This window comes from Capra hircus, chromosome 16 (genome assembly GCF_001704415.2).
Source record: "Capra hircus breed San Clemente chromosome 16, ASM170441v1, whole genome shotgun sequence".
Lineage (NCBI taxonomy): Eukaryota > Metazoa > Chordata > Mammalia > Artiodactyla > Bovidae > Capra > Capra hircus.
Window position 1 is genome coordinate 51,983,139 of NC_030823.1, and position 27,875 is coordinate 52,011,013.

Genomic DNA, 27,875 nt, shown 5'->3' on the forward strand with positions numbered 1-27,875 from the left:
TGGAAATAGCACCTCAATTTTCCTTTTGGAATACAGTAAGTCCCCTACAGATGAACAAGTACCATTCCTAGAGCATGTTCATAAGTCCAGCAAAGTTAGCCTAGGTGCCCAACTAACAATCGGCTATCTAGTACAGAACTGTAATAGGTTTGTAATATTTTCACCCAGATACTATATATTAATAGAAAACAAACAAAAAATAAAGAAAATGTTTTTAATTTTACAGTACAGTACCTTGAAAAGTACAGTGGTACAGTACAACAGCATACAGGGATTGGCACTGAGTGAACAGCAAAAAGAGCTACTGGCTGGAGGAAGGAGAGGAGGTGGGAGATGGTAGAATTGAAGGACCATCAGCAACAGGAAACGGAGGGCAAGCTGCAGTTTCACTCAGGCCTGACACTGATGGCACAGGTTCTGGTTCCTTGCTGAAACCAGATGCAGGCTCGCATCACTGAACGTTCACAACGTGAAGATTCATATGTGGCGGATCTACTGTGTCCCACCCCTTCTTCACTCTCTTGCCAGTGGGTAAGGTGGGTTTTACAACTCTGAGAGTGGGCATGTAATCCAGGCTCACCCAGCTGGAACATTCCTGGTGCTGGGGAGCCCTAACTGGTCAGGAACAAGAGTGTAATAAGTTAGACCAACCTCAGATATTCTTCCCGCAACACTATGGAGCAAAAATGCCTGTCTCCCAGAAGTGCTGGTTGGGCAGAAGCGGGCTCTCACATGGGGAGGATCTGACACAGAGAGATGGAAATGAAGCAAAGCCAATCCTAATGCCATTGGTAGACCCTTTTGCCTCTGTCATTACTCCAGACCTTTCACGGTTTGAAACCGATTCATCCGTCCCCCTTAAGATGCCTCACCAAGCTTGAGCTGGACTCCTGTCGACCAAAAGAGTCCAGGAAACAAAATGAGACAAGCCCGGAAGCCAGGGTGGAGCCTGGTGGCACTGGGGCCGAATAAGCCAATATTAATTAATGTTTATAGAGCCCCCACTAAGCACAGGACTAGGTCAGGCACTAGAAATACAAGATAAATAAGCCTCAGTCTCTACCTTGGAGGAGCTCATGGTCTTGCAGGGGACACAAATACAGTCAGACAGTTGGGGTTTTATGGACTTCATTGTTTGAGGAAGAACTGGTTGGAAATCTACAGTTCTATTCCTCCAATTGTAGGAAATATCATGAAAGAACTTTCAAGTTTTAATCTCCCCAGAAGCTGAAATAGTTCTTACATGTTATCCCAAAAGGACACAAAAGAGTATCATACTCTATCTACGTTGTACCCAGACAATTGCTGTTGTTCAGTTGTTAAGCTGTGTCTGACTCTTTGAGACCCCATGAACTGCAGCACATAAGGCTTCCCTGTCCTTCATCATCTCCAAGAGTTTTCTCAAACTCATGTCCATTGAGTTGGTAGCACTGTCCAACCAACTCACCCCCTGTCACCCCCTTCTCCTCCTGCCCTCAATCTTTCTGAGCATGAGGATCTTTTCCAATGAGTCAGCTCTTCACATCAGGTGGCCAAAGTATTGCAGCTTCAGCTTCAGCATCAGTCCTTCTAGTGAATATTCAGAGCTGATTTCCTTTAGGATTGACAGGTTTGTTCTTGCTGTCCAAGGGACTCTAAAGAATTCAGCACCACAATTCTAAAGCGTCAGTTCTTCGGGGCTCAGACAGTAAAATCAGGAAAAGGAAAAAACATGAAAGAGTTCTTTCACTCATTCAACAAACATGTACTCAGTGCTGTCATAGCCGGGCACAGTGCAGGCTCTGTTTACAACAGTAAATAAGACAGCAAGCCCTGGCGCTCATGGGTCTTACTTGGGGGAGAGGGAGACGTAGAGGGAAGAATGAGCAAATAATTGTTATTGGATGGTGGTTTCTGATATTGAGGAAATAAACTGGGTAATGTGGTAGTCACCCAGTAACCAGGGAGGATGTAGGGAGCTACCTGAAGTGGATAGTGAAGGAAGGTGTTTCAGAGCAAGTGACACTGAAGCTGAGTCAAAATTATTTTTTCCTTTTAAAAAAATTTTTTTGATATGGACCATTTTAAAAATCTACTGAATTTCATATTACAATATTGCCTCTGTTTTATGTGTTGGTTTTCTGGCTACAAGCCATGTGGGATCTCAACTTTCCAACCAAGGACTGAACCATAATCCCTAGCATTGGAAAGGAAAGTCCTAACTACTGGACCACTAGGCAAGTCCCAAAATTGTTTCTTCTGCTCAGGGGGAAACTAATCCAAGGTGCTTGTTGAAGCACGTAAGCACAGGAATCAAGGACTTGGCTAAGCTTATAAACTCGGGTCCTCAACTATTTCTATGCCAGGTTCCTTATACATTTTTGTATCCATAGCAGAATTTAACCTGAAATCTACTTTCCTTAACATATTGACTAATATGGAGGTTGTAGGGGAAGGGATAAGAGACTCTCACCTACCAGTTCCCCATATTCACCCAAACAGCCTGAAAGTCCTACCACCTTCCAGCATTGGAAGCATGTGGAGGACCACAGCTAAAGGCAAATGAAGATCAGCTCAGAGAACTTAGGCCATGAAGAGTTTTCTGATGGTGAAAGACCAAGACCTTACCTTAACCATAAATTAACAACTTGTTCTCCTGCCTAGAAACACAAAGCAAATCTCATACTCATTGGGCAAAAGACCCCCAACCTTTTGGAAGCAGGAATGAGAGGATTTGATGCCCATTCCTTTCCTACTTTGAGAGAAGTCACAAGCATGCTGGCAGCAGAGTATAGATAGCCAGGAAGATGCCAAGCCAGCTCGTACGCATCGATCCTCAGACAAGTCCAAAGCAATGTGGATTAGGTACTGGCTGGAACCTGCTGGAGTAATTGGAAGATCAGACATTGGCTTTTATGTGCTATTTGAAGCAGTTTTCCTTTGGGGGTTTTCTTTTTTAATGCATTTCTGATTTGGCCCAGGATTTTAAGAATAACAGTAGCTTATGTGTGCTTAGAAAGCTAAGAGAAGAAAAACAAAAGATTCAAATCGTCCTTTTAGCTTTCAAAGGCAAGCAATCTTTTTGGCAGTGCCTAATTTCAAAATGCATTAGCCTCTTTTACCCTAAAACACTGTTTGCTCTTCCCAGTCTCGTATGTGTGTGTGTGTGAGAGAGAGACAGAGAACATAAAAGCCTTATGCTTTCTGTTCTAAGGTTTTAAGACCTGCCAAAACGATGCCAACACAGTCACCCCAGCACATTTCCTCCAAAAATTCTCTGTCCCTTTGCCACTCATGTGTCTTTGGGAGCTTTACTGTGCTATCAAAAATAGAGGGTGATGCTGAATGATGCCCCAATGAGAATTTTGCAATATCATCACATTGCATGAAATCACACTTGTTGTCACAGCAGGTCCCACCATAACATTTTCAGAACAAGAGTACAAATGGAGCCCCACACATACTATGTCTGAATATTTTAAAGTAGCAATTGACATCTACCCAGGGTCCCCAGCATGTCCCCCAAAACCCATTCTCCTTGAACTGGAGGTTAAAGGAGACATGCTGTACCCTCAGTGGCCACTGGCAAGCCTGAGTGATGCCCTGAGCCCAGGGCAGGATGGAAGCTGAGCCAGAGGCCAGGATTCCTGGGGGTGAACAGACCTGCCCACACCTGGGATAGGGACAGAACTGAACACGCTCCCCAGGGCGGGAAGTGTGCAGGTTTCCTTCTGCTGCCTGAGGATGCCCAGGCCTGTGGGACTTTCCGAACTACACCATCCCAGGAGAAGGGGAGAGACAAGACCAGTCTCCTGGGGAACACAGTCTGGGTGGTTTGAGGCAGGCAGCCTTACAGCACTGACATTTTCCTGATTTCCTAGGCTTAGCCTCTGACTGTCTACTCCACCGACCCCATACACCTGTGTTCTCCATTCCACACTGAACGGGAGCCCCATTCAGTTTTCCCACCTTTCATGCATAATGCCTACTTGCTCAAATGGGTACCAGACATTCAAAATGCTTCCTTATAAAACCCAAACAAACAGAAAACATGGTCTTTATGTTGATGGTCCTCTCGGACAGATCTAAGGATGAGTTGTAGCAGAATGAACCGAATTAGATATTGGCTTGGCCAAAGTTTGCTGTGCCCTGGTCTCTTGTCTGATTCTTTGTGACCCCATGGACTGTAAACCACCAGGACCCTCTGGAGTGTGTTGCCATTTCCTCCTCCAGGGGATCTTCCCCACCCAGGAATCGAACTCACATCTCATGTGTCTCCTGCATTGTCAGGTGGATTCTTTACCACTGCACCACCTGGAAAGACTGCCAAAGTTTGCTGGCCATTAAGGTGGTTACCAGTTGATGTTGCCTCTTTGATAATAGAACTTTGATCTTCCATTGAAGATGTACTGTCTCAAATCTGGCAAGAAGCCCTGATGTCACTATCTGCCAAGATAACCTGACTTCCACTGACCTGTTGGTGGACCACTTAGAGCTTGCTCCTGTGCCGGGGTCCAGCCCCGGTGGATCCAGGGTGATTTGAAGGTGGGGACGGAGTCGGCGTCTTTGGAAAAATACATATTTAATCACAGATATAGAGAGATTAGAAATGAATAGTGTAGTAGGAAGATTAGTGGAGAAAAAGAGGCTGAATAACTTGGATTACGTGGAATAGCATCCATGCTCCCGATGGGAATTCAGCCAGAAAAACGGGAGCAAGAAAGAAGCGACATGGGGGAATCAGTCTTTCCGGAAACTGATCCGATCTCTTTATTTTTGGGTTTGCTTATATACCTTTTGTTACACATAGGGATGAATATAGAGTCACGTGGGAGTCAGCAGTCCTGACCTTTATCAAAATCAGGTGCTTCACATAAATGTATAAAAAAGTTACATCATCTTCTGGCCATGAGTGAGACCTGCTGACATTTTATGATCCTTTCTTTCTGATAACCAAAAAACTTATTTCTTCCAAGGGTGTTTTTTCTTAAACCAGGCACCACCCTCCAAATAAAGTTACATTCCTATAGGGTGAGGGTGTAGTGAGTTACAGTCAAGAAAGGAATTTATTTAACCCAAGGTTAACATGATTAGTCTTAAAGGTTAATACTTGTTTCTCCTATATGTTAGTTATATTCATTGTAAGGGTAGGGAACATGGAGATTTAGCAGCAAACATCAGCCCAACAAATGAAAATCCTTTCACCAATGCTCCCCTTAAGATCTATTTAGTCTTAAGATATGATAAAGTTACATTGTTACATAGCAAGGACACAGTGATTTATAACAAAGCACAGTGATCTATTACAAAAGAGAAAATCCATTAACTCAAAAAGTCTAGTATTGCTAACATCAAACTACTATATTTCCTTTGCTATATTCCAAATACATTGATTAATATATTCCCAGTTGCCTAAGGATATGGAGGCCTGCTGGCAATCATTGACTCCACTAGAAGAAAAAGCCCTATGCTAATTAAGACTCTCAAAATACTCCAAAACTCTCTGTGCTGTTTATGGTTAAGAGGTAGTAAACAATCATGTGGCAGGAGTATGGATAATGCTGTCACACAAGCTAGTCTGTCAGCAGAGAGGTTTGACCTGAAACATCCTTGTCCCACCCAGAGCAGGGAATTAGCAGCAATTATTGACACAACAAATGAAAAAACCCTTCATCAATATAATTCCTAACCAACCCACTATACTAATAATTTCTAATTCCCCAAAAGAATTTGCCTTTAGTAAGTCTAAAACATCTCGCGCCTCTCAGATTGGGAGGCTGTAAACAATCACATGTGGCCGGACGAACCTATACAGGCGGGCTAGATAACCTTCAGAGCAGTCCCTAAGCTGAAACACTCTTGTCACGCCCAGGAATTTTTATTGCCTTGGTGCTGCGCGTTTACTCCTTCTCCAAGAGAAACAGTTATGGGGGAGAGCCCCCTGTAAAGTCAGAGGTGTAGGTGAGAGCATAAAACAGACTCTGGTTTTGGGGTTAGATGCTTGGGAACAGGGGGTTTCCTGAGGCTTGATCGCGCCTTTGCGTATGCCAAGCCTCCTTCCTCATGACCTTTGCCATGTGCGGAGTTCTGCACGCTGGCTCCCGGCACTCCTGGCCATCTGAATACCAGAACAGAAGACAGCTGGGGATGCTCCATCCTGATGGTGACACCCTGGAAAGACCACCTGTGTGTCCACTGGTTCCTGCTTCCTGAATCTTTACAGCTTCCATGGTTTCTGCTCTTCCCAAGGCTCATTCTTCAGCTCTGCCTTCCACTCTGTGAGCTACAGCTTATATAACGTACAATAAATTCCATTCTATGAAGTTAGCCAGAGTTCGTTTCTATTGCTTGCATCCAAAAAGCCCTAACGGGCACGTTAATCATGCACCCTTCATGGTGTGGAGGACAGAGCTGAACTTCATTTACTCTAACATAGGAGCATAGAATCAAATTTGAAGGAATATTAATTTTCCTTTAGACTATGTCACTCACCAGCTAAAAACTACCAATGGGTGGATTGCTTTCCTGGTCTCCCCACCCAGCCACTGCCACAGTCCATTCCCTCAACATAACCAAAATCTGAGTGTGTTTTAATGTGGCTCCCCAGCCTTGTTTATCATATTCCTTATACAAACCCTCCTGCCTACAAACTCCATGCTACTTTGTTACCTCTGTAGAAGTCCCATTGTAATTTACTTTTTCTTAAGATTTTTTTTTTTTTGATGTGAACCATTTCTAAAGTTTTTATTGAATTTGTTACAATACTGTTTTTATTTTATGTTTTGGTTTCCTGGCTGAGAGGCATATGGGATCCTAACTTCCCAAATAGGGATCAAACCCTTAAACCTTGCATTGGAAGGCAAAGTTTTAACCACTGGACCACCAGGAAATTCCCAGTAATTTACTTTTAAACACTTCTGCGTAGATAGTATAATATTAGGAATGTAGCAGGTGAATTTCCTACTCTTAAGGATCTGGGCTATTCTATAAGAAGAATCATCGTCCAGACCTGATTGTAACAAGGAGATTGTCTCATTTTGGAAGGCACTGGTCTCATTGTGTGTATTTGTGTGTATACATTTGATCTCCATTTTGAACAAATGAAGAGCATGCCTTAGACTGAAAATCTTCCACAGGTAGCAAAATCAGTTAGGGAGGTATTACACAGCATGCTTTTTAATAATTATTTAATAATTGAATAATTAACCTGTATTGTTACTTCCCAGTTATGGAAAATAGCATTCACAGTTGTTCAACTGATTGAAATGCTGGAGAACACTTCTATGTTAGAGCTCTCTTATTAAGACATGACCTAATATAGGGCAGTGAGAATATTTTATTCATCGCTGCAAGTCCTAAGTACCTGGCCCAATGGCTGATAAATGGTAGACAATCAGAAGTTCAATACAAAATAGCTGAATTAATAACTAAAGACCTGATGCTGGGAAAGACTGAGGGCACGAGGAGAAAGGAGTAACAGAGTATACTGTGACAGAGTATGAGAGTCCCACTCAATGGACCTGAGTTTGAGCAAACGGGGAGATGGTGAAGAACAGCGAAATCCGGCGTGCTGCAGGGCATGGGGTCATAGAGAGTGGGACGTGACTTAGCAACTGAACAACAACAATAACTGAAAGATCGTTAACTCAGTGTCAACAATTGGGAATTGATAATACAGCTTAAGCAAAGAAAAATAATAACAACAACAATGTTAAGACATGCATACTGAATATACTAAAGGTAACATGTTTTTAAGCATTTTGTGATTCCTTTGCTTAAGAGTCGTTGCCTCCAATCACATCTCACTCTATTGATGGAAACAAACTTGGCTGGCTCTTGAAATGTTCTTCCTTAGCTTACCTATTAACTGGATTCACAGTGTGTGTTGGCTCAAATGTCATAGCATTGGAGTTGCCTGCTCTGAACACTGTCCCCGCTCACAAACTCTAGTCACTGTTCATGCTAGCTGATGTTCTAGCTCTCTGAACTGTTCCCTTGTGGCAGTGATCACCGTTTAATTATAGATTGACTTGGATGACCATGTGGTCACTGTGTACCTTTTATGCTAGCCTCTCAGCTTCCTGAGCAGAGAGGCTGCATTTATTAATATTTTGTTTACTCTTGATTCCCAGCATCCAGCTTTGGGCTTTCTCGAAGTTGGTGCTTGATAAGTACCTGAAATATTAATGAACAAATGTTTCACATGTGCCATTTAAACAATTAGCCAATTCGGGCTGTTGCAGCAATTCAGACTGGCCTTGCTGCCAATTTGCCTGAATAAATAAATAAGGTTTTACAACGCAAGACCCGAACAAAGCCATTTAGAAAGTACTAAGTTTAATCTCAGTGGGAAACTAAGAACTCATTTGTGCGCAGTCTAGCACCTCACATAGGGCAGGCTACTCTTCTTACTGAGCCTTTGACCAAAGTATAAAATCACTGCAGGACAGATCTTCTGGGAACACGGGATACAACTTTGTCCTTGGCTTTGTCCTGTCCTTTGTGTCATCCTTGAAAATGTACTGTTTTGACCTGAATTGCTCTGGTGTTCATGCCTCAGGGATGTTCCCTCATACTTAGCCTTATGTTGTTATTCTTTTGTAGTTAATATTCCTAATGCAGAACTGATCCTTGTGCAGACTCTTCTCCTTTCTATTGTGCTGTAGTTTGGGACACCATCTCACCCATCTTCAGTGTCCTTTGTGTTGGGATTTCCAAAAACAGCATCCCGTGAGACTAACCAGATTTTCTCATGTCTCCTTTCCAGCAACAAGATTCTCTGGATTTGCAAACAGCATGCTGAACGCTGTGTTCACAATGCTCTTGAGGAGGAAAGGAACTTTTTCAGAGGAGCTCCATTACCGCTCAAATCTTTATGCATGAATTTCAGAGTATGACACACACTTCTCCCTCAAAGTAGCATAGTAAATAGTAAAAGGTGATCATTCCCTCAGCTCCTGCCAAGCTGGCTCTTGGTGGCTGCAACAGCTGCCTGATTTCTCATTTCCTGGGTCCCCACTCCTCACATCCACTCCCCACTCTGCATCTATGTGACATTTCTTAAGGGAAAATCATGTTCAGCCCCTTGCTCAATCCCCTGCAATCTACCCATTCTCTTGACAGATACTTACTAAGCACCTGCTATATACCAGGCACAGGACTTCTGAGGACACATGGAAAACAAGGTGTCACGTCTTTGCCACCACAGTTTCTATTTTCTGTTGAGGGAGCTGCACATGGACAGGTATCAGAGTGCCCCATCACCTTTGGATGAAATCCAAGCCTTCCTTGGGAGGCATTCAAGGGCCTTCAGGATATATGTCTGCTTGCCTCTTTTCCAGATTTTTTTCATATGTTCTAGAACCTTCCTCAATGTCACGTTGAATGCCATGGGCATTCTGAACTCCTGGCAGTTCATCAGACATGCCATCTTCTTTTTTCAGCTTGGTCTTTGTCAACTCTGTCCCTTCTGTGTGTCTTGTTCTCTTTTTTTCCTTCTCTGATCTTTTTCCTAAAAAATCTCCTAGTCATTCTTCAGTGCTGGGCTTATGCTTCACTATCCATCTAGAAATCTTTCTTTAACACCTCCCTCCCCATCACCCTTTTTCTACCCTATCCCCAGGTAGGTATAAACATCTCTGCTCTCAGTTCCCCATGCCTTAAGACAGCCATGTCAGCACACAAAATGTCACAGCACATAACCACTGGTCTTGCTCGTTGTCTATACTCCCCCATTGCCTGGAAACTGGCAGTGTTAATTTCATCTCCTCTCCTGGATGCATTACACTTTTAGACTTTTCTCTAGGAGAAAAGTTGATACAGAGCTTGCAAGGTTCACTGACATGTCAGAGGCAATAAACTGGTGTCAGGTAGGGATGGACTTGAACTCATGTCTCCTGTCTCTGAAATTCACTAACTGCAAAAGGAGGAGATCACACTTAGGAATGGCTGACGAGGATTCAGGTGACTCACATGGTGACCACATGTCCCAATTTTCCCAAGACAGTCCTGGTTCACGCCTGGTGTCCCAGTATAATCATTTACAACATTTTCTTTCACTTTCAAAAGTGACCCTAACTTATATGGCACCAGGTAAAATCTATGTGCCTATTTATATGGCATCAGGATATCCTCTGAATCTCACTTAGAAGGTATCCTAAGAGTGTTGGAGATACAGCGCATGGTTTCAAAAGCCCATAAACCAGTAAGAGCCTTCCTGACAACCAGACCAGGCAGTGTTCTTTCAAGTCCTCTCTAACAAAGCCCATTTGGGGGTGAGTGTTTGGGACTCACTTGCCTAGAAGTTTACATGGCACTCTAGAAAACGTACATAATGATTACTAGGAAACCAACTGGGGAGGTATCCAGATTTGAAAGTGAATATGATTGTGATGGAAATGGAGTTTGGTTCTTTAAATAACACTGAGAAGCCCTGCAGATGGCACCAGCCACTTCGGCAGACTTTGCTGCTTAAGCAAAGCCAAGAAAGAAAAGTAAACTAAAAAGAAAGAGTCCTCTCCAGCCAATGACAGAGAGGTTTTCCATGATGTCCAGTGAAGAGCAGACTGGCTCATCTCCCATGGGAGAGTCAGATAGAGGGAGAATGAGGGAAGCCTTTGTTTGAGGAACCTCCAGCCAGGACTAGAGATTTCAATAAGGTCTTCAAACATAAAGTTTCCCCTTTGAACAGTTACAGGAATCCTTCATCCTACTGCCCCAGGCTGCCTAAGGACAGTGGGCAGAGAGAAGAGAAGCCAGGCACCTTGTCTTCACCCTCAAGGAAATTCAGAGCAGAGACTCCTGACCCACTGCCCTCCACAAACTCTTCAGTTAAATCCTGATTAGAACAAACACATTCTGATGATCTGACTCTAAAATGGCACAGTTGACCTTATGAGGAAATATTCGAGAACCAGCTTTAGTCTTTGTAGCTCTTGTAAAGAGAGAACATGGGGCCTTCCCTGGTGGTCCAGTGGTCATGACTCAGTTCTCCCAATGCAGGAGGGCTTGGTTTGACCCCTGGCCAAGGAACTAGATCCCACATGGTGCAACTAAGATCCTGCATGAAGATCCAGTACAGCCAAATAATTTAAGTAAATATTTTAAAAAGTAGAGAACAGGAAACTCTAACTCTTAAAAGAACTACAGAACCATAGAAACCCAAGCCATTTTTTGAGATAGTGATGGGAAGTCAGGGAGTTTAAAAAAGGGAGGTGAAAATTTTTCTACCAAATTGAGTCTGAAAGAAAGAAAGATGATGACTTGAAGTTATACTTCTAGACACCAGCCCTGGCTCCTCCAAACTAAGCAGAGGAAAGCAAGGGGAAGTGGTCCTTATCATCAGGACTCAAAAAAAGGACTTAAAGTGTGTTGCAAGATGCTTCCCCAGAAACAGATCACAGTTTTAGCCCTGAAGGAACTCTAGAGTGCCGTTTTCTCCAGCTCCTGAAATCAACCCCTCCTAAGTTCCTTGCATTGGGGAGCATGTGATAGAAAGACCACAGTATTATAGAATATTGAGGTTTGGAAATAGTTATAATTCAACCACAAAACCTGCTTCCTTCTTCTAAGTCCCCAGAACATTAAAGAGATTGCAACTTCTTTTATTTATCCCAAATAAGTTTTTTGAGGCAATTCTTCTAGTCTCATTTTATGCTGCTGCCAACACTAGCAATTTTTCGGTTCTTTGAATATTATGAAGTGTTTCCTGCCTCGGGACCTTTGCTCATGCTGGTTCCTCGGCCTGGAAAGTCCCTTTCTTGGTATATTGACTCCTTTTCATCCCATAAATATTGCCTAAATATTATCTTCTAAGAGAGACCTTTTCTGATCACTCTGTTTAAACTAGGTCCCTCTTCTCCTTCTTGCTCTTATGTCAGCATGCTAGTCATTTCTTCTTGGCACATACCACAATTTATCTGTTTTGCATAGTCTTGCTTCTAAAGGCCCTAAATAGTTACAGAATCAAACATAACTGAATTAACATTTCTTTGATTTCAGTTTCCTCTCCCAGATTATCGTATCAAGGATCACATCTTCCTTACTCATTGTCACATGTCAGCACTGGGCCTGGAGCCTAGGACACAGTAAGTATTTAGCAAAGAGTTGCTGTGTGTCTGAGTGTTATCTGGAGATACCAACCTAAGAAATTTCTCCTTCTTCTTCATCATATAGTTTCCCTTTCCCATGACCAATGCCATAAGGAATGCACATAGGAAACAACAGGAGAAAAGGAGCCCACAATTTATTGCTAAGACCTAAACTCTTAGTGGATTTAGAAGTAAAGCAGAAAGTATAAACTTGGACGGGGAAGGATTTCTTCCAGGTTAAAGAAGGATTCCCTGGAGAGAAGGAAGGAGAAACAAGATGCAGGGTCTGTATGAGGGTCACTAGATCTAAGAGGACCAGCCCCTGTGGGGAGAGGAGAGAGAGTGGGAGAGAAGAGGGCTATGGCCCAGAAGTGGTACATGCAGGAGGCTAGGCTCTCATACAGCTCCACTTGGGTTCATAAATGGTTCAAAGGCAATATACATGGACAGTTGACAAGGGACAAGATGAAAACCCTCTCACCAAAATGCCTTGATGCTGCTCAAGCCACCAGAACTGCAATATGACCTGCAAAGCATGAAGGAAGCCAGGAAAGACTGAGGGCTCAGAACATAAAATGAAGTTAAGAGAATGAGTTTGCATATGGAGAGTCAGACCTGTGACAACAGACTAATAAATAATCTACGGGTGGGTGAGCTTTACATGAAGTTTAGGGGTATGTCCTTTTGAGACCCCATCAAGTGCTATTAAATGCATGGATGCTCTTAAAGACCATGCACAAGGCAAGTCTCCCTACCCATGAATAATTTACACTCTAAGCAATAGACAAAAGTCCAGACTTTGGAGTGAGATAGCTCTGCCACTTTATGTATGTGACCTTGAGTGAGTTACTTCACTTCCTTGAGCCTCATGGTTTTTGAGTGGATCAATGAGCTAATGCTTACATTTATCCAATACAATATTTACCACATAGTAATGTCTTGTAAATCATCATTACAAAAAAAATATTAAGTGAAATAGCTATGTATCTGGTCTCAAACACCAAAAGGTACTAAAAAAAAAGTAATATTTGTTCCCACTACAATGAGGAAACTGAAGAAATTTAGAGAAGATAAGAGCAAGCAAGTCACAAAACTAGAACTTGAACCCAAGTCCATGAGACTCTTAGTCTAAAATCCTAGTCACATTTATTTTTAAAGAAAAATATACAAGAACCAGGTACTAAGTACACAGCAGAGAAATAAAAAATGCAAAAAAAATCCCTTCCTTCATGAAGCATATTTCTAGAAGAAATACCAAAGCCTAGCCCATCATTAACAAATCATTTAAGGGACTTCCTTGGCAGTCCAGTGGTTAAGACTTTGCCTTCCAATGCAGGAGGCATGGGTTTGATCCCTGGTCAGGGAACTGGCAAAATGTGTTCCACTTGAGGAGGGACTGGCAAACCACTCTGGTATTCTTGCTGTGTGAACCCCATGAAGAGTATGAAAAGGCAAAAAGATATGACACTGGATGATGAGCACCTAGGTTAGAAGTTTCCCAACATGCTACTAGGGAAAAGAAGAGGGCAATTACAAATACTCCCAGAAAGAATGAAGAGGCTGGGCCAAAGCAGAAATGACACTCAGTTGTAGATGTATCTGGTGGCAAAAGTAAAGTCTGATGCTGTAAAGGACAATATTGCATAGGAACCTGGAATGTTAGGTCCATGAATCAAGGTTCATTGGAGATGGCCAAGCAGGAGATGGCAAGAGTGAACATTGACATTTTTAGGAATCAGTGAACTAAAATAGATAGGAATGGGTGAATTTAACTCAGATGACCATTATATCTACTACTATGGGCAAAAAATCTCATAAAAGGAATGAAGTAGCTCTCATAGTCAACAAAGGAGCCTGAAATGCAATACTTGGGTGCAGTTTCAAAAACGACAGAATGATCTTGGTTTGTTTCCAAGGCAAACCATTCAGCAACACAGCAATCCAAGTTTATGTCCCAACCACTGATGCTGAAGGAGATGAAGTTGACCAGTTCTTCTTCAAATGAAGACCTACAAGACCTTCTAGAACTAACACCAAAAAAAGATTTCCTTTTCATCATTGAGGATTGGAATGCAAAAGTAGGAATTCAAGAGATACTGGAGTGACAGGCAAGTTTGGCCATGGAGTACAAAATGAAGCAGGGCAAAGGTTAACAGAGTTTGGCCAAGAGAACACACTGGTCGTAGCAAACATCCTCTTCCAACAACACAAGAGATGACTCTACACATGGACACCACCACATGGTCAACACCAAAGTCAGACTGATTATATTATTTGCAGCCAAAGATGGAGAAGCTCTATACAATCAGCAAAAACAAGACCTGGAGCGCACTGTGGCTCAGATCATCATCTCCTTATTGCAAAATTCAAACTTAAATTGAAGAAAGTAGGAAAAACCACTAGGTCTTCTGAGTATGATCTAAATCAAATACTTTATACAGTGGAGGTGATGAATAGAGTCAAGGAATTAGATCTGATAGACAGAGTGTCTGAAGAATTATGGATGGAGGTTCATAACATCATATAGGAGGCAGTGACCAAAACCATCTCAAAGAAAAATAAATGCAAGGAGGCAAAGTGGTTGTCTGAGAAGGCTTTACAAATAGCTGAGAAAAGAAGAGAAGCAAAAAGCAAGGGAGAAACTGAATGTAGAGTTCCACAGAATAGCAAGAAGAGATAAGAAGGCCTCTTAAATGAGCAATGTAAAGAAGTAAAGGAAACAATAGAATAGGAAATACTAGAGATCTCTTCAAGGAAAAAAAAAATGGAGATATCAAGGAAGCATTTCATGCAAGGATAGGCGTGATGAAAGACAGAAACAGTACGGACCTAACAGAAGCAGAAGAGATTAAGAAAAGGTGGCAAGAATACACGGAAGTTTTATACCAAAAAAAAAGTCTTAATCACTCAGATAACCACTATGGTGTGGTTACTCACCTAGAACCAGACATCTTGGAGTGTGAGGTCAAGTGGGCCTTAAAAAGCATTACTACAAACAAAGCTAGTGGAGGTGATGGAATTCCAGCTGAACTATTTCAAATCCTAAAAGACAAGGCTGTTAAAGGGCTGCACTCGATATGCCAGCAGATTTTGAAAACTCAGTACTGGCCACAGGACTGGAAAAGGTCATTTTTCATTCCAATCCCAAAGAAGAGCAGTACCAAATCATGTCCAAACTACCATACGATTGTGCTCATTTTGCATGCTGGTAAGGTTATGCTCAAAATCCTTCAAGCTAGGCTTCAGCTGCATGTGAGCCGAGAACTTCCAGATGTACACTCTGGGTTTAGAAAAGGAAGCGAAATCAGAGATCAAATTGCCAACATTCACTGGATCATAGAAAAAGCAAGGGAATTCTAGAAAAACATCTACTGCTTCAATGGCTACCCTAAAGCCTTTGACTTTTTACTGTGTGGACCACAACAAAACTATGGAATTCTTAAAAAAGAAGACAATACCGGACCACCTTACCTGCCTCCTGAGAAACCTGCATGTGGGTCGAGAAGCAGCATTTAGAACCTTACACAGGACAACTGACTGGTTCATAATCGGGAAAGGACTATGACAAGGTTTTATATTGTCACCCTGCTTATTTAACTTATATGCAGAGTACATCATGCAAAATGCCAGGATGGATGAATCACAAGCTGGAACTAAGATTTCCTAGAGAAATATCAACATCCTCAGGTATGCAGATGATACCACTCTAATGGCTGAAAGTGAAGAGGAACCAGAATCTCTTGATGAAGGTAAAAGAGGAAGTGAAAAAGCTGGCTTAAAACTCAACATTCAAAAACCTAAGATCATGGCATTCAGTCCTATCACTTCACGTCAAATAGAAGGGGGACATGTGGAAACAATGACAGACTTTATTTTCTTGGGCTCCAAAATCACCGTGGATGGTGTCTGCAGCCATGGAACTTAACGACCTGTGTTCTTGGAAAGAAAGCTATGACAAACCTTAGACAGCCTAGACAGTGTATTAAAAATCAGAGACATCACTTTGCCAACAAAGGTCCATATCCTCAGAGCTATGGTTTTTCCAGTAGTCGTGTAAATGCAGGTGTACAGCGAGGCTTCAAGCTGTATGTGAGCCGAGAACTTCCAGATGTACACTCTGGGTTTAGAAAAGGAAGCAAAGACAGAGATCAAATTGCCAGCATTCACTGGATCATAGAGAAATCTGGGTCATAAAGAAGGCTGAGTGCCAAAGAACTGGTGCTTTCCAATTGTGGTGCTGGAGAAGACTCTTTAGAGTCCCTTGGACTGTATGGTGATCAAACCAGTCAATCCTAAAGGAAATCCACCCTGAATATTCATAGGAAGGATTATTGCTGAAGCTCCAATACATTGGCCACCTGATAGGAAGAGCTGACTCCTCAGAAAAGACCCTGATGCTATGAAAGATTGAAGGCAAAAGGAGAAGAGGGCAGTAGAGGATGAGATGGTTAGGTAACATCACCAACTCAATGAACATGAATTTGAGCCAACCCTGGAAGATAATGAAGAACAGAGAACCTGATTGCTGCAGTCCATGGGGTCACAGAGAGTGGGACACAACTTAGCAACTGAGCAGCAACAACAGGGAGCTGAGATCCCACATGCCTCAGGGCTGAAACAAACAAAACAAAACAAAACCAAAACTGTAACAGATTCAATAAAGACTTTTAAAAAAATGGTGCACAACAAAAATATCTTAAACATACCAAAAAAGTAGCACTAACATATATATACACTGCCAAGTCACTTCAGTCGTGTCCGACTCTGTGCGATCCCACAGACGGCAGCCCACCAGGCTCCCCCGTCCCTGGGATTCTCCTGGCAAGAACACTGGAGTGGGTTGCCATTTCCTTCTCCAATGCGTGAAAGTGAAGTCGCTCAGTCATGTCCGACCCTCAGTGACCCCGTGGACTGCAGCCTTCCAGGCTCCTCCATCCATGGGATTTTCCAGGCAAGAGTACTGGAGTGGGGTGCCATTGCCTTTGTAAAGAGATAGCTAGCGGCAACTGCTGTATAACACGGGAAGCCCAGCCTAGAGTGCTTTGATGACCTAGAAGGGTGGAATGGTGGTGATGGTGGGGGGGCTCAAGAGGGAGGAGATACGTACAATTTTAACTGCTTTGCATTGATGTAATCTGCTGTAGCCCAAATCATCACAACATTGATCTGCTATAACACACATCATCACAACATTGTAAAGCAATTTATCCTCCAATTGAAAAAAAAAGTATCATTTAAGTTGTCTTTCTGTCAATGAGAATGGATCCTATCCTTTCATTGGCTCTCTTCATCCATTTCTTAGGAAACACAGATTTGCTGGATGGAGAAAGGATGCACGTTTGCTAAGCACCTATGATGTACTAGGCAATTTGCATGTACCCTTGTATTTAGAGGCAAACTGGATTCAGGACCACAGACACACCCCTATATTACAAGGCAAACCTAACTGTGCCCATGACCTTGACCACATTCTAAACATTCCCAAATGAAGGAGCTCATAGCCATAAATTATGAAAAACTTGAACATGCAAGTCCCCTTCTGTAACTGGTCCTAGCTTTGAGAGTTGATCTTCAAAGCTGAATGTTTTCTGTTTATTCATGTGCTTATTTACATTTGAGAGAATTGATGGTGTAACATGAGACAAGTCCATAGTTAGTTGGGTCCCCAACTGTGTCTGAGAAAGACTGCTTCCAGCCAGGTGTCTCAAGACAAACATGAGCTTTGGGGTCAGACCTGTTTGTGTCTCAGGATTCTCCCTCACCTGCTGTGTGATCATGAGCAAACCATCTCAGCACTTTTCTGAACCTCTGTCTCCTCATCAGTGATATAAGGGTTGGTGTATTAGTTTCTGTGTTGTTGCTATAACAAATGGTCACAAACTCTTTGACTAAAAATGGTACAAACTTACCATCTTATACAGTTCTGAGATCAGAAGGCTGAAATGAGTCTCTCTGGATAGAATCAAGGTTTCAGCAGGGCTGGGTCCTCTATGTGGGTTCCAGGGGTGATCTGGTTGTTTTTTTTTTTCCTAGCTTCTAAAGGCTGCCCACTTGCTTTGAGTGAGTCACCGAGAAAAGTGTAAAAACTAAGAACTGGGATTAGGGTGGTGATGGAGTAGAAGGCAGGCTGTCTTAACCACAACTAAAAGATTAAACAGTGAAGGAAATAATTAAGACTCTGGCTGGAAGTAGGGGGAGAAAAACAGACTCAGTAGCAATTTTTTCCCCAGAAAGTGAGGGAAAATGCTAACATTTTCTTTTGCAGAACTGAGTACAAGATACACCCTTGAGGGCTGATTTTCTGTTGTAAACAGTACCATTCCTTTCTCCCCATCCTGTTGACTAGGAGAGTGGAGATTCCCAAGAGCAGCACCAGGCCCACGGTCCTCTGATCCACTCCCTTCCTTGCAGAAGAACTCCAGGTCTGCCTGCTGGGAAGCCACAGCAAGCAGTCTGGGCGGCCCTCGGTGCATCAGATTTTCAAGAAACCATTAGCAAATGCCCTCTCTGATGACACAATGGCAGCAGAAGGGCCTCCCTGTACAGGTCCCTGAGAAATCTCTACTCCCTACTAAACACAGCTCAGAAACCTTCAAGATCCCTCTCACCTCCTGACTCAGAGCTCAGATTTCTTCTGCAGGTATTCAGGGCTTCCCATAATCATCAATCACTCATCCAGTCAACATGCATGTGTCTTATACCCCAAAGCCCCTCAACACATGGATTATATACCCAGATCATCATCAAGTGCAGGCTATGGCCCAATCCAAACCATGCGCTCCAGCCTTTCTCTGCAATAATGATACCAATCGCCTCTTACGTTTCTTGGGTACTTACTATGTGCCAGTTGATATTCTAAGAGTTGTGCACACATCATCTCATTTAATCCTTTTGATAAGCCTATGAGGGGCTTCCAGGTGGCTCAGAGGTAAAGAACTCGCCTGCCAGTGCAGGGACATGAGTTTGATCCCTGTGTAGGGAGGATCCCCTGGAGAAGGAAATGGCAACCCACTCCAATATTCTTGCCTGGGAAATCCCATGGGCAGAGGATCCCTGTGGGCTACAATCCATGGGTTCGCAAAGAGTCAGACACAACATAGCGACTAAACAACAAACATAAGCCTATGATATAGGTCCAATTTTGTCCCTAATTTATAAATTAGGAAACTGAGGCACTGAAAAATTAAATAGTTCACTTTAGATCACACTGTCAACTCTAAAGCAGTAGTTCAATCAGGGACAAATTTCTCTCCCTGGGGACATTTAGCAATGTCTTGAAACATTTTTAGTAGTCACTCTGGAGGATGGAGGGGGATACTATTGGTATATAGACAGTAGAAGCCACAGATGCTGCTAAACATCCTGCAATGCACAGGACAGCCTATAACAAAGGATCATTTGGCCCAAAGTTTCAACAGTGCCTAGGCTCAGGAACTGTGTGCTAAAACCAGGTTTTACACCCAGGCAGCTCTACTGAATATGCATTGATGGTAGCCCTCACCACATGGTATTAAAATCATTTATCTCTTACACTGGGTCATGAGTTTCTCAAAGGCAGAGATCACTTCTTATAAACATTTATATCTCTCATGCATGACCTATAACTCAATAAAATGTTTGTGAAACAAATGAGCCAACCAATGAGCAATTGAACAAATAATTTCTGGAACAGAATCTTTTTTTTTCCTGAATGGTTTATCCCCTTTTCTTTCCTTTGGCCCTTATCACCTTCCATCTTACCGCATTCCATCTTCTAGGGCTTCCCTCATAAATCAGTTGGTAAAGAATCCACCTGCAATTCAGGAGACCCTGGTTTGATCCCTGGGTTGGGAAGATCCCTTGGATAAGGGAAAGGCTACCTTTTTAGTAAATATTTTTTGAGACAGAATGCTCTCCATTTCTTCCTCTCCTTCCCATTTTCTACTTTATCTGCCCTGCACTTATCTTATCTTCATTTACTCATTCAATCTACTGAAAATTCTGAAGTGGCTGACAGAGTGGGGAGGTTGCAGCAAAGGTGATTAATCCATCAGGCATCCTAGGTACATACTGGGTACCCAACAGACATTTAAGAACACATGAAAATGTTCTCATTTTTTTAATCAAAAGAAAAATTAAATAGTAATGGTTATGTAATAATGGACTCATCCTGCATTATATTGATCTTTGTAAAAGCATTGGTCCCTCAGGTTTATCCCACTCTTTGCAACCCCATGGACTGTAGCTCACCAGACTCCTTTGTCCATGGAATTCTCCAGGCAAGAATACTGGAGTTGGTAGCCATTCCCTTCTCCAGGGATCTTCAGGACCTAGGGATTAAACCCTGGTCTCCTGAATTGCAGGTAGATTCTTAACCATCTAAACCACAGGAAGTCTATCTTTATAAAAAGGAAGGCATAAAACATAATTCTCAATTTTAAAAAAATAAATGATAAAGCCCAAAGTGACAAAAGTGCCCAGGGCCGATGAAAGCCATAATGCAGCCCTGAGTTGTGGTCAGTACTGGAGCCTTCTGCTTCCTATCCTAATTATTGCCATCAGACACATTCCCTCACTGCAGAGCAGAAGAAAATGTTCAGGGCCTGGGATATTAATTGCACTGGTTATCTACTTCTGTTACATGGATACATGTATTCATTCTCCCTCAAATTCCCCTCCCATCCAGGCTGTCACATAACATTGAGCAGAGTTCCCTGTGCTATCCAATAAGTCACTGGTGGTCATCCATTTTTAATGTAGCAGCGTTTACACATCAACCCCAATCTCCCTACCTCCTTTTCCCCACTTCTTACCCTCTGGCAACCGTAAGTTTTTTCTCTAAGTCTGTGAGTCTGTTTCTGTTCTGTAAATAAGTTCATTTGTTCATTTGTATCATTTCTTTTTAGATTCTGCATATAAAGGAAGTCTGTCGTATGGTATTTCTCCTTCTCTATCTTCCTTTGCTCAGTATGACTATCTCTATGTCCACCCATGTTGCTGCAAATGGCATTGTTTCCCTCTTTTTAGTGGCTGAGTAATATTCCATTGTATATATGTGCTGCATCTTTTTTTATCCATTCCTCTGTCAGTAGACATTTAGGTGCAACAACCCATGTTACCTCATACTCCCTGTGGGTCCGGAGTCTAGGAGCATGGCTTAGCCAGGTTCTCTGCTTCAGGATCCCAGCAAGCTGTTATCATGGTGCTGGCTGGGCTGCCTTCTCATCTGAAGGCTCACCTGGGAGGAGTCTGCACCCAAGCTCACTCAGGTTACTGGCACCACTGAATTCCTTGTGGTTGTAGGACTGCATTCCTTGCCACATGGGCTCCTTCACAACATGTCTGCTTGCTTCTTTCAGGGCGACAGGAGGGCAAGAGTGGCTCTCACATGACAAAGTCTTATATAATATGATGGAATCACAGGGTTGACATCCTATACCCTCTGCCATGTCCTGGAACAAAATAATAGAAGTGGCACCTCATCCTCCTCACTGTATTCTACTTGGTTGGAACAAGCCACAGGTCCTGTCTATGTTCAGGAGAGGGAAATACACCAGTGCATGCATACCAGAAGGCAAGGATCATGCAAGTCACCTTCGATGCTGTCTGCTAGGCCAATGTCATGGGCATTCCACAAACAGTAGGAAGATAAGAGCCTGCCAACTTGCAGGTGGGTATGTGAGCATTTCACTGCCTAGATGTCTGGCTTCCCCTTGAGATACACACATGAATCACTCCCTTGCTTCATCCAGGTCTCTATTCACATGTCACTTCCTCAGAGAGGAGAAGGCATCCCCTGAAGACCCCCTTCCACCTTTGCTCTACAGCCCACCTCTGCTGCTCTGTCAGAGATGGTCAGAACTGAGCAAACAGTCCTTCGCTCTTGTGCACATTCCAGCTGCCCAGGCTGTTGGATGCGGGCCAGAACATTTGACCCCATAGAGCACACAGTGCAAGCATGTCACCCCTCTGAGAAGCTTCTCTTATGCTTTCCACCTCAGCACCTCTCCTTCTTTTAATCAAAGAGCTTGTTAGCATCCTAGGATATAATCTCCATTGGAATCTACTGGAGGGCATCCTTGGTATGGCAGCAGGCACCAGTAGGCCACAAGAAATAAGAGACGAACAAATGACTTTTCTTTTTTTCTTTTTTCTTTTTTTTTAATTGGAGTATAATTACTTTATATGTGTTAGTTTCTGCTGCTCAACAATGTGAATCAGCTGTGTGTGTATATATATATGCCCTCCCTCTTGAACCTTCTTCCCAAACCCCTCCCCATCCCACCTTTGTATGTCATCACAGAGCACCAGTCTGAACTCCCTGTATTATATGGTGGCTTCCTACTAGCTATCTATTTTATACATGGTAACATATATTTGTCAAAGCTTTTTTATTATTATCATGATGCCTATAATCACTTTTATTTTTGGACCCAGTTCTGAAATACCGATGAGCTCAACTAAAGGAGGGGACTCAAAAAAGCTGATGTCTTTGCACAGAGCTTAATGCATAAACATATGGATAATGATCACACACATAACGCTTTATAAAGGCATTCTATGTCAGACTCTCCCTCTGGCATTCAAACTTAAGACCCTGACTCAGCTCTCTGGTTGACCCCAGCAGAGAAAAGGAACAAGGCATAAGCCATGTACCAGCATTAGTGTCAGGAACACCTGGAGATTTTGGTTCTGCATTCAAGGTGCTTACCCTGCAGCTGGGGAGAGAATAGGCACACAAAATTGAGACCTCAGGGCTAAGCAACCCATCAAGTGATTGCTGCAATGTCCAGAGCCTGTGGTTGGCCTCTGCTATTCTAGTGCCTGTCCTTAGTGGAGGTGAGGCTTAGTAGAGCCCCTGCATATAATACGCACTTGGTAGATAGCAGCCATTTTCAGATTTCCTACCTTTTGGTTGAAAAGAAACAGAAAATCAATACACTGCAGTGCATGATGCATACCATCATACCAACGTACCATCTCCCAGCAAATTTTCTCTTGTACTTTACCCTAAAGGGCAGCACAGAGGTGGGTGCATAGGAAAAAATAAACTACAAAGGCTCCCCCTTGAACAAACTGAGTCTTCTCTGAGCCGTTTCTCAACTAAGTCTCATCCTTGGGCCCTGTCCTCAGCTTGCACAGTTTTAGCAAGAACCCTGCTAAGTAAGTGTAGTAAAAACCCCTACCCCCCGTACTTTGATGTCTCCTCTTGGTAATTTTCTATCCAGATTCCTTGCTGTGCACCTGGCTGTAAATCCCCACTGCCTTTGCCATATTCAAGGTTGAGCTCAGCTTGAATGACTCTCCCCTGTTGTAATGGTACTGAATAAAATCTGTCTCTACTGACTTTAACTAGTATTAGGCTTAATTTCTCTACTATAACAAAACAATATAAAAACCAACCGCTTTTGAGATAATTTTAACCAGATAATGCTTGCTTGTTGTAACACCATGCTATGGATTTTCTGGATAGTGCTTTCAGTCTCCTGCTTTGTTCCCAAGATGTGGAGGTGCAGCTGGGCTATGAAGCTAAAGGGAGGATGCTGCAAGACAGGCCTGCCTCTCCACCTGTCAGACAGGCAGGCCTGCCCTCAAGTCAGCTGGAATCTCAGTGGTGACAGGCAAAGAGGCTGAGCTCAGTTTGAAGGTTCTAACTCAGTTGGTGGGTTGGCCTTTAGAGAAGTGGCAAGTACTTCAAACTAGCACACATACACTTGGGCACATGCACACAAAAGCACATATACACACATGCACACACACACACAAGCACATATATGCACACACACAAATATACACAGAGTCCCTTCTCCTTTACTTATACCTGGCTAACTCCTCAGTGAATGCAGGGCCACTTTCTCTAGGATCTATCTGTAACTTCCTTGACCAGGTCAAATATCCCTATCCCTTCAGGTCCTCCAGGTAGCATGGTCAGAGCCTGTGACTGGACACTTGTTTCAAGATTCTTTGATCAATGTCTGGATTCCCATCTGTCTATCACATGAGCTCTCTTAGGGCAGGGGCACTGTCTGTTTTCCTCACTATCACACACCAGTACCAGACAGAGATCCTTGCTATTGAAGACCTCAGGAAATCTCAACTGAGCTAAAGAAAGGGGACAGAAGGAAGAGAGGAAGGAAAGGAGGGAGAAGAGAAGGAAGGAAAAAAGGGAGGGAGGGAGGGAGGAATGAAGGAAAAAAGGGAGGGGGGGGCATGGAGTGTGGGTACTAAGATCAGAGAGGGAAGCAGAGGTACCCCTGGGAATTACGAACAACCCAATGTTCCTTGCTGAGGAAGTGGAGATTTTTCCAGTAGGCAACAGGTAGTCATGGAAGGGTTTTTACACAGGAAGTTGAAGCTATTGCAGTCAAACATGCATTTTAGAGAATCAGTTTTGCTGTTCAGAATGGAGTATTGTTACATAGTCCAGACCAGAAAGTCTGAATTAGGACAGGATAGAAGGCATGGAGAAGAAGGGTCTTAAGATGAACTTAGAAGCTGAGATGCATTTGGCCAGAGTTGTTGATGCAAAACTGATGAGAAGGATTAGCCAGAGCTCACCAAGCACTTCCTTCATGCCAGACATTATGCTCTAGGCTTTGCAAATATTAATACTATGCCCTTTAATCCTTAAATACTCAACAGGGTAGGTACTCTTTGATTCTGTGGTGGATAAAATGAGTCTGAGATAGATGAAGTAATTTGCACAAATCACCCAGCTAGAGATTGGTATAGCTGGCTCCAGACCCAAAGTCTGGAGATAAAGTCACACCAGACACAAGTCCTGTATCCCATAATGGAGCTCACAGTCCAGTGTTTTTAAACCTTTTCAAGCACAGAAATATTATAAGAAACCAGTCTAAATTCCAGGCTTGGGCAAAGAGGTAGATAGTGGTACCATTAGTTAAAAGTAGAATGGAGGTTGCTTGCTTGAAGGTGATGGTTTGCATGTGGAGTACTGTGTCTGAGCAGCTGTGGGACATCCTGGAGATACTGACCAACAGGCTCCTGGATGTTCAGGCCATAATTTAAGAAGGACCTAAATAGATACTTGGGAATTAAATTGGAAGTGAAAGCTAAGGATTAGACAAACGGCCAAGGTAAATGATGTGCTCCTCAGAGCCTAGGGTTCAGTGGAGCTTCAGAAGCCACCAGTGGGGGAAGAGAAAGGGAGTCCATGTTTCCCACTCTCTACTTTTACCAGGGCAGAGCTCTAGGTTTCAGTTTATAATTCCATTAACTCTGCTTCTAGGCAAAGAGTTTAAGATGGATATTTGGGCAAATGAATGGATGGCTGGATAGACAGATACATAGATGGACAGTTGTTCAATCGATAAGTCGTGTCTAATTCTATGCAACCCTGTGGACTGCAGCATGCCAAGATCCTCTGTTCTCCACTATCTCTAGGAGCTTGCTCAAAGTCATATCCATTGAGTCGGCGATGCCATCCAACCATCTCATCCTCTGTCATCCCCTTCTCCTCCTGCCTTCAGTCTTTCCCAGCATCAGGGTCTTTTCCATTGAGTCGGCTTTTCATATCAGGTAGCCAAAGCACTGGAGCTTCAGCTTCAGAAATAGTCCCTCCAATGTATATTTAGGGTTGATTCCTTTAGGACTGACTGGTTTGATCTCCTGGCCATTCAAAGGACTCTCAAGAGTCTTCTCCAGGACCACAGTTCAAAAGCATGAATTCTTTGGCACTCAGCCTTCCTTATGGTCCAACTCTCACATCCTTACATGACTACTAGAAAAAACCATAGCTTGATTATACAGAAATTTGTCAGCAAAGTGATGTCTCTGCTTTTTAATACACTGTCTAGGTTTGACATGGCTTGAACACAGATGGACAGACCAAGGAACAAATAAAGTGGACCCACTAAGCAGGGAATGCTTTGACCGAAAGGGCTCACACAAACTCCCCCTGCACCCCAAGCCCAAGCCAGTACATGCAGAGTTTACAAGAGTATTTCAGATCTTTCTCTCTGATAGGAATGAAAACTCTGGCAAAATAGCTGCCTTGGTTAATGTTTGCTCAGCCAAATTCAGAGGCTATGAGTAATGAGACATAAGGCTTGTGACCTGCTGATCCTAGAGAGAAGCCAAGGTTAAGCTCTGACCACACCCTTATCTGGGAAAACTCAGGGACTAATGAGGAAGAGGCGCATGGCTGGTCCTGGATGCTGACCACACACATCTTGCTAAGTGAATCTCCATCATCTACTGTGATAACAGTACAGAGAGACTGTGGGTCCACACAGTGAGTTAGACTCATGCAGCTGTCTTCAATAATCTCTGTAAGTGAAGTTCCAAAAGGTGTCAAAAATCCCATGCATACACCCTCAGACTTTCTTCCTTGTTTTCTTTTTTAGTGAGGGGAATTTTTTTGATTTAGTAATAAAACAAATCTATGTACCTGTTGTTGTTTAGCTGCTAAGTCATGTACAACTCTTTGGGATCCCATGGACTGTAGCCCATCAGGCTCCTCTATCCATGGGATTTCCCAGGCAAGAATACTGGAGTGGGTTGTCATTTCCTCCTGCAGGGAATCTTGCCCTCCTAGGAATCGAACCCACGTCCCCTGCATTGCAGGCAGTTTCTTTGGCACCATGGAAGCCTATATGTGCCCCTGCTGCTGCTGCTGTTTAGTCACCTCAGTCGTGTCCAACTCTGTGCAACCCTATCGACTGTAGTCCACCAGGCTCTTCTGTCCATGGAATTCTCCAGGCAAGAATACTGGAGTGGGTTGCCATGCCCTCCTCCGAGGGATCTTCATAACCCAGGGGTCAAACCTGGGTCTCCTGCATTGCAGGCAGACTCTTTACCACTGAGCCACCACGGAAGCCCCCATATGTGTACTTGTTCCTGCCTAAATTTTTAACAGCAGACATGGCTATTAAGCCACAAGGGCACCATCTCCTGTACCTACTTTGAATGTATTTTCACCATTTTTGACTCCACGAATGTTTGTTCTGGCTGCAACTTGGATGGGTATTTTTAAATTAATTCTTCATTTGGGGAGAAAGAGTATGTCATATTGAAAGTGGCTCCCTGTGAACCTGTAACAGATGCTGTTGCCACACAGTCATCACTGGATGAAACCACCACCCGTGATTCCTATTAAATTTTTTATCAAACTGCTGGTGATTTTCAACTGGATAATTGAAACTAATTTTTTTGAGAATTCACATAAAAAGGCCTTACCTAGAAATAGAAAAATTGGGACAAATGGACCTTGTCTATTCTCTGTACAAGATAAAACTTTCAAGCCCTCCTTTGACAGTGTGTTCTTTCTCTCTTGATTTCATATCACACTCATTTGTGAGTAGGAGAGTAGTAGAAGTTGTAGTTCATCTGTACAACAACCCTATTATTATTCACATTGATTGTGTAGGTGAAAAAATTAAGGATCACTGACACGACTGAGCGACTTCCCTTTCATTTTTCACTTTCATGCATTGGAGAAGGAAATGGCAACCCACTCCAGTGTTCTTGCCTGGAGAATACCTGGGATGCGGGAGACTAGTGGGCTGCCCTCTATGGGATCACACAGAGTCAGACACAACTGAAGCGACTTAGCAGCAGCAGCAGCAGATAAGCAATCTGATTGTAGAAATAAAAACTAGGAAGTGACAAAGCCTGCATGAAAACCTGATTCCACACACATACACACCCCACTGTAGGTCAGCTGCCAAGGAAGTGTTCAATCAGATTCAGAGAACATGGACGCAGATCTGCTATCAGTTACCACTTGTAATCACAACCATAGACATTTATTGAGTGTCTACTACATACCATTCATTTACAAGCATATAATTTCATTTAATTTTTACA